The sequence below is a fragment of the Antechinus flavipes genome, chromosome 3 (assembly GCF_016432865.1).
Source record: "Antechinus flavipes isolate AdamAnt ecotype Samford, QLD, Australia chromosome 3, AdamAnt_v2, whole genome shotgun sequence".
NCBI classification, from domain to species: domain Eukaryota; kingdom Metazoa; phylum Chordata; class Mammalia; order Dasyuromorphia; family Dasyuridae; genus Antechinus; species Antechinus flavipes.
Genome location: NC_067400.1, coordinates 125,605,893 through 125,618,965, shown reverse-complemented (window position 1 = coordinate 125,618,965; position 13,073 = coordinate 125,605,893).

The following is a 13,073-nucleotide window of genomic DNA, read 5'->3' as shown; positions in this document are numbered from 1 at the left end:
GAAACTGAGGTTGAGATAAGTTCAATGACTTGTCTAAAGGTTATGATATTAAAAACATTTTTTTAAAAGGCCCAGAACTTGAAGCCAGATCTTTTGGGAAACTCCAAGAGTTTCCATGCCCAAAACATGAAGCCAAATATCCTGGGAAATTCTTGGAATTTCCCACTATGCCATATCAATTAGACAGTAATTATTTTTCTATTACTCCAATATCATACCACCCCATGAATATATCACAATAACTCCTGTTTCTATCCTTTCATTCTCAGATGGTCTCCCTTTCTTGGAATATTGTCCCCTTTCTCTTCTAGCTATTCATCTAAATCCTAATCATCTTTAAAGGCTCAGCTTAGGTTTTGCCATCTCCATGAAATCTTTAATAACTATTTCAGACTTCTCCAACAATATCGTAAAGCATTTACAATCTGAATCCCAATACAAGACTTTGGAAGGGAGACAGCCATGTAGAGTGTAATAAGAATCTGGAACTAACCAGGAATCCTTAATTACACTTTATAAATACACATATTTGTAACTTCAGATGATTCTCTCTTCCTGTATATATTTTGTTTTTTAATGAATTGAGTTTGGGGGAAGGGTGGCACAGTGGATAGAGCACTGGGCCTTGAAGTAGGGAAATTCATCCTTCTGAGTTCAAATCCAGCCTCAAATACTTTCTAGCTATATAACCTTGGTCAAGTCACTTAATCCTATTTGTCTCAATTTCCTCATCTTTAAAATGAACTGAAGAAGAAAGTGATAAATTACTTCAATATCTTTGTCAAGGAAAATCCTACAAGAGGCCAGAGTCAGACATGACTAAAACATGACTGGAAAAATTGAGTTTCATGTATAATGGGGTGAAAGCTTTGTGTCTTGAGTGAATTAGTTACATGCAACCCTCTGTAAAGTCTAAAGGGATTATTTGTTTTGGTTTTGTTTTGCTTTTTACCATATGGCTATATTTGATTTGATTGTGTATTTTAATTTCAAAATGCTTTGATTATAATAACAATACTGTCAAAAATTAAGTTAAAATATGCAAAACAGGGCAATTTCTTATTCTACATTATTAGTTCTGCTTTTTAGAGCCATGTAGATCATCTTTAATTCCTCTTCTGCATGACAGGGCTTTGGATTTCAAATGTAGTTACCTTTGCTTTTCTAAATCATTCTTTCTTCAACCTAAAAATTGTTAAGTTCTTCATATGACATGGTTTCCAGGTTACTCATTATTCATTCATTCAATTAGTCAGACAATAAACATTTATTAAGTGCTTGTTTTGTGACATGAACTCTGGTGTAAAAAAAAAAAACATCTTTGATAAATATCCTTCTAAAATGTGTTACACAGTTGTATGCATAATACTTTCGGTAGAGTCTGACCAGACCAGAGTACATTACAACTATCATAGAATACTATGTTTCCTTTAAGGCATTGTAATATCACATTAGTTATTTGGATGTTATAACATACTATTAAGTCATATTGAACTTGTAAAATAGTCCATAAGAATTCTCAGGTCTTTTTTCCTGTAAATTGTTTTGTAAATACATCTACCTGATTGTTTCAATTCAAGTAAAGTGGTTTACATCTTTCATCTCTATTATATTTCATTCCCTCCCTTAACTTATTGATCTTTGTTTTTGGAATATTGATGGTATATTCCCAAACTATTTTGCTCTACCAGTCAATGGACAAAATTCTGAACAGAAGGACAAAGACAATAGAGCCTTGGGGCACATTGCTACAGAACTCATCATACAATGCAAAGACCATTGATATTTGAGTCAGAGCCTGAATTCATACCCAGATTCTCTTACCATGTGCCTTTGAGCCAATCATTTAATCTCTCTAGACCCGTTTCCTCATATATTAAATAATTAGGTTGATTTAGAGGGTCTTTGAAGTCCCTTCCAGCAATAAGTCAATGATCCATTGACATTTACATTAATTTACAAATCAATACTATTTGGGTTAGAGTAAACAAATAATTCCAAAATCATCCAACTATACTGTCATCTTGTATGCTATGTCAGGTATCTTCCTAACATATTGATGTATGAGGGTCAAAGCATTCTCATTACTAAAAAAAAATCAAATCATGTACATTGGAGTTCCATTTCCATTTGTGTGGGAAGTTCACTTATCACCTCCTTTCCTCACAGTTTTCCTGTATGTTGCTGAGTTTCACAACTATTTCTAGTATCATTTCTAGTATCATAAAATTTCTGCATAAAGTCAGATCCTAATTTAAATCTTATTCATAGAATCCTTCATAGGATAATAGAATCATAGATTTAGATTTGGAAGGGACTTCCTGGATAACCTCACAGGATCATGAGGAAATAGCTTTCCTACACAAGGTAGTATTAGAGATCCATTCAATATACTCTGAAGAATACTACTATATCACATGGGATTATGAGGAAACATGAAGTATGACTTCTGTCCTCTGGGAACTTGAAATATATATATATATATATATATATATATATATATATATATATATATATATATATATATATATATATATATATATATTATATATATATATATATTTCCAAAGGTTATGCAGCAGAAAGAGTCCATATTTTGGAATCAGATGGGCTGAATTAGTCCCAACTGTGTTTTCCATTATGTTTTGTTGGGCCAACTATTTGATCTCTTTAAGCTCATCAAGGAAATGGGAATGATAATGAGAGAACTTTATACTTAACAAACTTGTAGCAGTACTCAACTGAGAATGTTATTGGTATGTTGGCAAGAGGATTTGCAATTAGATGACTGGGTTCAAATTATAGCTGTGCCACCTGACTCTCCATATGATACTGGGCAACTAGATCAAACTCTGAACTTGAGGTCAGGAAGACATAAATTCATGTCTAGTTCCAGACACTTATTAGCTTTGTGACCCTTATTCTATTAGTTTCCTCATTTATAAAATCAAGATAATAAATAGAACCTACTTTCCAGGATTATTGTGAAGAAAGAAACCAAGATAATGAAGTGGTTAGTACAGTGCCTGATACATAGGAGGCACTTAATAAATGTTGATTTGAAAAAAAAAAACTTATTCCTTTTGGTTTTATTTACTCATATAAAATTAAAGGATGAGATTACATGATCTCTGAAATTCCTTATTTTCCTAAATAGTCAACAAATATTTATTAAATGCTTACTATGTCTCAGACATTATGATAAATGCTAAGGTACCACTCTTAAAACTCCCTGTACCACAATATAAAAACCAGGCATTATTATAGAAATAGTATAAAAAATGTGTAACTAGGACTTAAATTGTAATACTAACCTGTAGGATAGCCAATATGAGTTCTTCTTGCAATAGTTCATAAGAGGAAGAAGTTTTTTCTAGCTGAGATGGTCAATGAAAGATTCCTGAAAATAAGCTGTACTTTTGAAATATGGAGAGCCAGAGGTGGAAGAGTGCACCTTCATCTTCAGCAGAGACTAATTTTCTGACCTGACAGATCCCTCAAGTTTGACCAACCTATCCCTGCAATTGATGTTCACTCAGAAGAAAAATGTTTTGTTTTTTTTTAATGGCAAAATGGCTATGTCAGCTTCAAGCAATAATGGGTCTGAAATGTTTAATATGAACATTTTCTTGTTCAGACAGCAACATGAGTTTAAATTCTGGACTCCCCATAGCAAACATTTGAGAAAGGTTCCCCTTATCTTACTCAGTTGCAAAAACAAAGAGATCTCCCAAGTATAGAGGGGCCCTTCTTACAGTTGTATGCCTTTCAATGAGGAGGCTGCCTGTGCAACATTCATGTCTTCAACTCCAGCAAATTTCATGGCAGAGAGAAAAGTGGAATTGTTCCTCTGTTATGAATTTTCACCCCAATTCAAGGTAAAAACACATCCTGTAGCGTGATTAAAAGACCTTTCACATTACAGCAGGTGTATTTTGTATTTGTTCAAATGAGTTGGCCAATGCCTGCAAAATGTGAATAGTTCATTGTGGCTACGGGCACTACTAAGGCACTAAATTCTAAGAATAACAAGCAAGAATGAAATTGACTTTCCCCTTTTCCAGATTAAAAAAAATATATAATTTAAAGAGGCAGTTTGCCAGGGTGCCTCATGGGAAATTTAAGGCAAGGTTAATTACTGGAGCCACATGCCCAAGATCTCACTCTGAAAATGCCCCTTTAAGAATAGAACAACATGCTGCAAACCAGGTCACAGCAGCTGTACTCACCATCTCTCAGACAGAAAGAAAGGAAAATACGTTTTAATTAAATTGTATTAATTGGTTTAGCTGATCTGGAAATAGTGTAAGAGCTTTGCTGTAATTCTGTTTTGTTGGCTCTGGTCCATTTATCCTTGACATTAAAATAAAGGAATGCAGTCAGGACATTAGAAACAGCCTGGGATAGACTTATGGATTGTCCAAGGTTAAAGAGACTTCAGTGTCTCTTGAGTTTAACCAGAAATGCTGTTGCCTACATACAGAAATTAGACATATACAGAAGAAAAGAAAGAACTGATTAAAAACTTTGCTTGCCAAAAGCTGTGTAAAATGCAAAGTAGAACCACATAGTTTTCCTGTAATAGTAAGCACTTATTATAGAAAAGGGGAAAAAAATCAAGGTTTTAGAGCATTAGGGGATAATGGAACTATTTCAGTGTAAGCTTTTTGCAAGTAAGATAACTTGTGATTTTGAAAACATTCAACTTCTTATGATGCAGCCTTACAGAATAAATTTAGCTATACTCTTCAGGAAAAAAAAAAGTCTCCAAGACCTATTTCTGTAACACAGAAAATATGATCAATGTAACATAAAATTCTTAACTGATTTTAAAAAACATAATGATAGTGCAATCTATATAGCTGTCTCCATATTTCTGAATGTTTAAAGCCAGAATAGTATTACTATTATTGTTTTTAATATAAAAGTTTATTATTTTACTGTAAAAATTTTAATTATACTATAAAATTTATGTAAATATATGAATTACAGAGAATAATAATTCCAATTTATATAGTGCTTTGACATTTACAAAGTGTTTTGCTCATAATAGTCATGTGCATAGGCAGTCCTTTCTTCTACACTGATTCTCAAATTTATCATATATCTTTCACATTCCTAGAAGAGAAGTATGTTTTACATACTTTTACATAATTATTATTATTAAGAATTATTACATGCAACACAGATGAGGAAACAGAGACTCAGAGACATTAAATTACTTGCAGAAAATTCCACAGCAAGTGCCAGATATAGGTTTTAAATTCAGGTCTCCTGACTTCATGGTAGATTCAGCACTTTTTGCTACATAATCCTCCCTTTTAAGACAAATATTAATAACTGATATTTATATAATGATCTTTATCACAATCATGTAATTTAAATTTCAGTACAATGCTGTGAGGCAGACACAACAGATATTATTTCCATTTTATAGATAAGGAAAATGAGAGTAGGTAGTCCTTGCACTTGGATCCCAGGAAGATCTGAATTTAAATCCTACCTCATTTGATTACTATTTGGGTGATCCTGACCAAGATATAATCCTATAGTTTAATTTTCTGCATCTATAGAATAGGGATGCATTCTAATAAACATTTAGTAAATACTCTTACATACCAGGCACTCTGGTAAATGCTGGGGATACAATTAATTTTAAAAAAAGAAGGAAACCTCTATCCTCAAAGAACATATAATTTAAAAGGTTGGGGTGGGGGGAAATACATAAAATAAAATAGGTAACTGAGGGAGAAGACAGGACACTAGGTTATACCTGAAAGTAGGACATCTTGTTCTATGGAATTGAAATCAAGCAAGGCAGAAGGTGCAAGGTAGAGTGATCTGAGTACAGACCCTGCATTCTATAAAGGAAGGTATTAGGAGGACTTAGATACTCTGTCTTCCAGTATTCCAGTCAGAGTGAAGAGGAGACTGAGGCTTCCTTTAATTAAGACTTGAATTAGCCACATGATGGTAAATTTATCACTTTATCCTGAAAGGATATCTTATTCTGAGGAGCAGAAACCAGGCAGAACAGTGGGTGCAGAGTGAAATGAGATGAGTTCAGTTTCTGCCTTAAAGGAAGGCATAATAATAGAAAATAATAGAAAGGGCTAAGAATAACACCCACCTTACAAGATTGTTATAAAGATAAAATGAGATACTATCAGTAAAATGCTTTGCAAACTTTAAATAAAAATACAAATCTTAGTTTTTATTATAGTTTAGTAATTTGCCTATGTTTGCAGAGCTAGTAAGTATCAAAGATGGGAACCAATCTTTTAGATGGCATATCCAACATTCTATCCACCACAATACACTTCCCCTTGAGACTTGCTTAGACCTGGACCCTATTTCCTTGCTATTGAAGATTTGGGGTGTATATATAGGTCAGCCAGCCAGAGAAATAAAAATAATAGCTGAAGGAATAGTAAAATGTTTATGAACCATAAATTTTGCACCACTGTGATACCATTGTGATTTAATTTTGCTCTTAAAAAGAATTACAGCTAAAATACAAAAGCTTTGTCTATTTAACCTATGACTGTACAATTTGAATATGACTCCAAGCATCGTGGTTGTGTTTTTTCCCTATATGCAATAACTGCCACAAGGAAAATGCCAATGACTCACATAAGCAGTAATACTGTATTTCTCATCAACTTTGCCCATTCCAAAATAAAACCCAAAAAACAAATGAACAATTTCTCTGTTGCTACACAGACTATGTCTTGGTACCTCAGTGGATAGGACTATTCAGATGAGATGACTTACTTTGAGTAAGACGATTTTTGGTCATGACTCACTCTTCCTCTTCCACATTTCAATTTTTTTTGGCTTTCTTTTTCCTTGTGTCACAGACTCCTTCATTTCTGAATATGATCCCATTCCAAATGATCTTCCTCTAGTATGTTGTTCCTTCATTTATTTCCTCTTTTCAGTCTCTTACTCCAGTAAACAGTCTTTTGCCCACAAGTTAAGTAAATAAGAGAAAAAATTAAACCTGACTTTTTCTTCCCCTCCCCTAGCTTAACTGCAATCATCCTTTCTCCTCTTTTTTTTCCATAATTAATTTTCTTTGAGTACATATATATATGTGTGTGTATATATATATATATATATATATTTTTTTTTTACTTCCTCTTCATCATTTCACTTCCACTTTTATTCTCTTCCAATATAGCTATCCTGCCTACTTTTCTGAAATTGCTCTCTTAATGGTCACCAATGATTTTTCTTTTTAATATTCACAACAATTTTATTTGTAAGGGACTTCCGGTTAAGATGGCGGAGAGGAGGCTCACAGTTGCATAAGCTCCGCACTTTCTCTCACTATCCACTTCATTACAAGCCTCTGAATCAATGCTTGACTGAAAAAAACCCACAAATAGTTACCAAGAGAAGCCATCCTTGAGATCCGCCAAGAAAGGTCTGTCTTTACTGGAGGGCTGGGGCGGTTTTAGATCGGGCGCAGGCGGTGGGCAGCGGCAGTGAGAGCACGGGAGCAGACTGGAGAGGGGGTGGAGAGTGATCGCAGCCGTCTCTGCAGGGAGAGCTTCGCTACAGGTTTGGAACCTGCAGCCAGTCAACAACCCAGCAGAGAAGCTAAAAACACCGGGGCTGAAGAACACAACCGCAAACAGCTGGAGTCTCTCAGGACTTGGCCGCCCCCCCCTTCCCCCCCCTCAGTGACTCAGCACGCTTTGGGATCTCAGAGCGCAGGCGCAGCACAGTCCTGCTAGTGCCTCACTGCTGCCCCCTGCAGTCTGTAGAGGAAGCTCGATAACACACCCAGCCCCCCCCCCAAAGAAAGACTCCAGTTTTTTCTGTTTTTCTTTGGTAGTTTGTCTCTGATTAATAGACAGAATGAGCAAGAAGCTGAAGAGGACTTTAACCCTTGACAGCTTCTATACAGATAGAGAGCAGACTCTAAATCCTGAGGAGACTAAAAACAGGCAGTCCCCAGGTGATTCCCCAAAGGAGGAGATTGTCTGTTCCTCAGCACAGATGAACCTCATAGAAGTGATTAAAAAGGCTCTCACAAGGGAGCTAGAAGAAAAATGGGAAAAGAGCCTGGAGAAAGTTAAAGAGAGAGTGGATAAAGAAATAAAATCCTTGAAAAATAGGATTAGTGAACTGGAAACAGAAAACAGCTCTCTAAAAAACAAAATTGGCGAAATGGAAAAAAATTCCACAGAACAAAAGAACTCAATTGGACAATTAGAGAAAGATTTTAAAAAAGTGAGTGAAGAGAATACTTCACTGAAAATCAGAATTGAACAAGTGGAATTGAATGACTCGAGGAGACAAGAAGAATCAGTCAAGCAAATCCAAAAAAATCAAACAATGGAGAAAAATGTGAAATACCTTCTGGGGAAGACAACAGACCTGGAAAACAGATCCAGGAGAGACAATCTGAGAATCATTGGACTCCCAGAAAAACATGATGAAAAAAAGAGCCTGGACACTGTCTTCCAGGAAATAATCAAAGAGAACTGCCCAGAAGTCATAGGAACAGAGGAAAAAATAAACATTGAAAGGATTCATCGATCACCCACTGAAAGGGATCCTAAAATCAAAACACCAAGGAATATAGTGGCCAAATGCCAGAACCCTCAGATGAAAGAAAAAATATTGCAAGCGGCTAGAAAAACCCAATTCAAGTATCAAGGAGCCACAATAAGGATCACCCAGGATCTGGCAGCATCCACATTAAAAGATCGAAGGGCCTGGAATATGATATTCCGAAAGGCTAAGGAACTTGGTATGCAACCAAAAATAACTTACCCAGCGAGAATGAGCATCTTTTTCCAGGGAAGAAGATGGACATTCAACGAAGTAAGCGAATTTCATCTATTTCTGATGAAAAAACCAGAACTTAACAAAAAGTTTGATCTACAAATATAGAACTCAAGAGAAATCTAAAAAGGTAAAGATTAATCTTGGGAACTATATTTTGACTATATAGATGTATAAAGAATACATGTATACCTTGTTCTAGAAATTGATGTGGAAAGGACATTGTACCAGAAAAAGGGTAAAGTGGGGGTAGTACATCTCATGAAGAGGCATAGGAAACCTATTATATCTGAGAGAAAGAATGGAGGGGGATGAATATAGTGGGTATCTTACTGCCTTCAGAATTGGCTTTAAGTGAAAAATCTTAAGACATATTCAATCTATGGTGAAACTTCTCCCATCTCATTGAAAAGTGAGAAGGGAAAAGTGGAAAGGGAAGGAATAAGCTAAGCGGAAGGGAATACGGGAACTGGGAGGGAAAGGGGTAAGATAGGGGGAGGAACTCTAAGGCGGGGGGAGGGACACTAAAAAGGGAGGGCTGTGAGAAGCAAGGGGTGCTCACAAGCTTAATACTTGGAAGGGGGGGAAAGGGGAAAGAAGGGAGAAAAGCATAAACGGGGGTTAACAAGATGGCAAGTAATACAGAATTGGTCATTCTAACCATAAACGTGAACGGGGTAAACTCCCCCATAAAGAGGAAGCGGTTAGCAGAATGGATTAAAAGCCAGAATCCTACAATATGTTGTTTACAGGAAACACACCTGAAGCGGGGAGATACATGCAGGTTAAAGGTAAAAGGTTGGAGCAAAATCTACTATGCTTCAGGTGAAGTCAAAAAAGCAGGGGTAGCCATCCTGATCTCAGATCAAGCTAAAGCAAAAATTGACCTAATTAAAAGAGATAAGGAAGGACACTATATCTTGCTAAAGGGTAGCATGGATAATGAAGCACTATCTATATTAAACATATATGCACCAAGTGGAGTAGCATCTAAATTCTTAAAAGAGAAACTAAGAGAGCTGCAAGAAGAAATAGACAGTAAAACTATAATAGTGGGAGATCTTAACCTTGCACTCTCAGAATTAGATAAATCAAACCAGAAAATAAATAAGAAAGAAGTCAAAGAGGTAAACAGAATACTAGAAAAGCTAGATATGATAGATCTCTGGAGAAAATGTAATGGAGACAGAAAGGAATACACTTTCTTTTCAGCAGTTCATGGAACCTATACAAAAATTGACCATATATTAGGACATAAAAACCTCAAACTCAAATGTAGTAAGGCAGAAATAGTAAATGCATCCTTTTCAGACCACGATGCAATGAAAATTACATTCAACAAAAAAGCAGGGGGAAGTAGACCAAAAAATAATTGGAAACTAAATAATCTCATACTAAAGAATGATTGGGTAAAACAGCAAATCATAGACATAATTAATAACTTCACCCAAGAAAACGATAATAATGAGACATCATACCAAAATGTATGGGATGCAGCCAAAGCGGTAATAAGGGGAAATTTCATATCTCTAGAGGCCTATTTGTATAAAATAGAGAAAGAGAAGGTCAATGAATTGGGTTTGCAATTAAAAATGCTAGAAAAGGAACAAATTAAAAACCCCCAGTCAAACACTAAACTTGAAATTCTAAAAGTAAAAGGTGAGATCAATAAAATTGAAAGTAAAAAAACTATTGAATTGATTAATAAAACTAAGAGTTGGTTCTATGAAAAAACCAACAAAATAGACAAACCCTTAGTAAATCTGATTAAAAAAAGGAAAGAGGAAAATCAAATTGTTAGTCTTAAAAATGAAAAGGGAGAACTCACCACTAACGAAGAGGAAATTAGAGCAATAATTAGGAGTTACTTTGCCCAACTTTATGCCAATAAATTCGACAACTTAAATGAAATAGAAAAATACCTCCAAAAATACAGCTTGCCCAAACTAACAGAGGAAGAAGTAAATATCCTAAACAGTCCCATCTCAGAAAAAGAAATAGAACAAACTATCAATCAACTCCCTAAGAAAAAATCCCCAGGACCAGATGGATTTACATGTGAATTCTACCAAACATTTAAAGAACAATTAACTCCAATGTTATATAAACTATTTGAAAAAATAGGGATTGAAGGAGTCCTACCAAACTCCTTTTATGACACAGATATGGTACTGATACCTAAACCAGGTAGGCTGAAAACAGAGAAAGAAAATTATAGACCAATCTCCCTAATGAATATTGATGCTAAAATCTTAAATAAAATATTAGCAAAAAGATTACAGAAAATTGTCACCAGGATAATACACTATGACCAAGTAGGATTTATACCAGGAATGCAGGGCTGGTTCAATATTAGGAAAACTATTAGCATAATTGACTATATCAATAACCAAACAAACAAAAACCACATGATCATCTCAATAGATGCAGAAAAAGCATTTGATAAAATCCAACATCCATTCCTAATAAAAACACTTGAGAGCATAGGAATAAATGGACTTTTCCTTAAAATAGTCAGGAGCATATATTTAAAACCATCAGTAAGCATCATATGCAATGGGGAAAAACTGGAACCTTTCCCAGTAAGATCTGGAGTGAAGCAAGGTTGCCCACTATCACCATTATTATTTAATATCGTATTAGAAACACTAGCCTCGGCAATAAGAGTCGAGAAAGATATAAAAGGAATTAGAGTAGGCAATGAGGAAACCAAACTATCACTCTTTGCAGATGATATGATGGTATACCTAGAGAACCCCAGAGATTCTACCAAAAAGCTATTGGAAATAATTCATAATTTTAGCAAAGTAGCTGGCTACAAAATAAATCCCCATAAATCCTCAGCATTTTTATACGTCACCAACAAAACCCAACAGCAAGAGATACAAAGAGAAATTCCATTCAGAATAACTGTTGATACCATAAAATATTTGGGAATCTATCTACCAAAGGAAAGTCAGGAATTATATGAGCAAAATTATAAAAAAGTCTCCACACAAATAAAGTCAGACTTAAATAATTGGAAAAATATTAAGTGCTCTTGGATCGGCCGAGCGAACATAATAAAGATGACAATACTCCCTAAACTAATCTATTTATTTAGTGCTATACCAATCAGACTTCCAAGAAAATATTTTATTGATCTAGAAAAAATAACAACAAAATTCATATGGAACAATAAAAAGTCGAGAATCTCAAGGGAATTAATGAAAAAAAAATCAAATGAAGGTGGCCTAGCTGTACCTGATCTAAAATTATATTATAAAGCAGCAGTCACCAAAACCATTTGGTATTGGCTAAGAAATAGATTAGTGGATCAGTGGAAAAGGCTAGGCTCACAAGACAGAATAGTCAATTATAGCAATCTAGTGTTTGACAAACCCAAAGCCCCTAACTTCTGGGAAAAGAATTCATTATTTGATAAAAACTGCTGGGATAATTGGAAATTAGTATGGCAGAAATTAGGCATGGACCCACACTTAACACCATATACCAAGATAAGATCAAAATGGGTCTATGACCTAGGCATAAAGAACGAGATTATAAATAAATTAGAGGAACATAGAATAATTTATCTCTCAGACTTGTGGAGGAGAAAGAAATTTGTGACCAAAGATGAACTAGAGACCATTACTGATCACAGAATAGAAAATTTCGATTACATCAAATTAAAAAGCCTTTGTACAAATAAAACTAATGCAAACAAGATTAGAAGGGAAGCAACAAACTGGGAAAACATTTTCACAGTTAAAGGTTCTGATAAAGGCCTCATTTCCAAAATATATAGAGAACTGACTCAAATTTATAAGAAATCAAGCCATTCTCCAATTGATAAATGGTCAAAGGATATGAACAGACAATTTTCAGAGGATGAGATTGAAACTATTACCACTCATATGAAAGAGTGTTCCAAATCATTATTGATCAGAGAAATGCAAATTAAGACAACTCTGAGATACCACTACACACCTGTCAGATTGGCTAAGATGACAGGAAAAAATAATGATGAATGTTGGAGGGGATGCGGGAAAACTGGGACACTAATGCATTGTTGGTGGAGTTGTGAACGAATCCAACCATTCTGGAGAGCAATCTGGAATTATGCCCAAAAAATTATCAAAATGTGCATATCCTTTGACCCAGCAGTGTTTCTATTGGGCTTATATCCCAAAGAAATACTAAAGAAGGGAAAGGGACTTGTATGTGCCAAAATGTTTGTAGCAGCCCTGTTTGTAGTGGCTAGAAACTGGAAAATGAATGGATGCCCATCAATT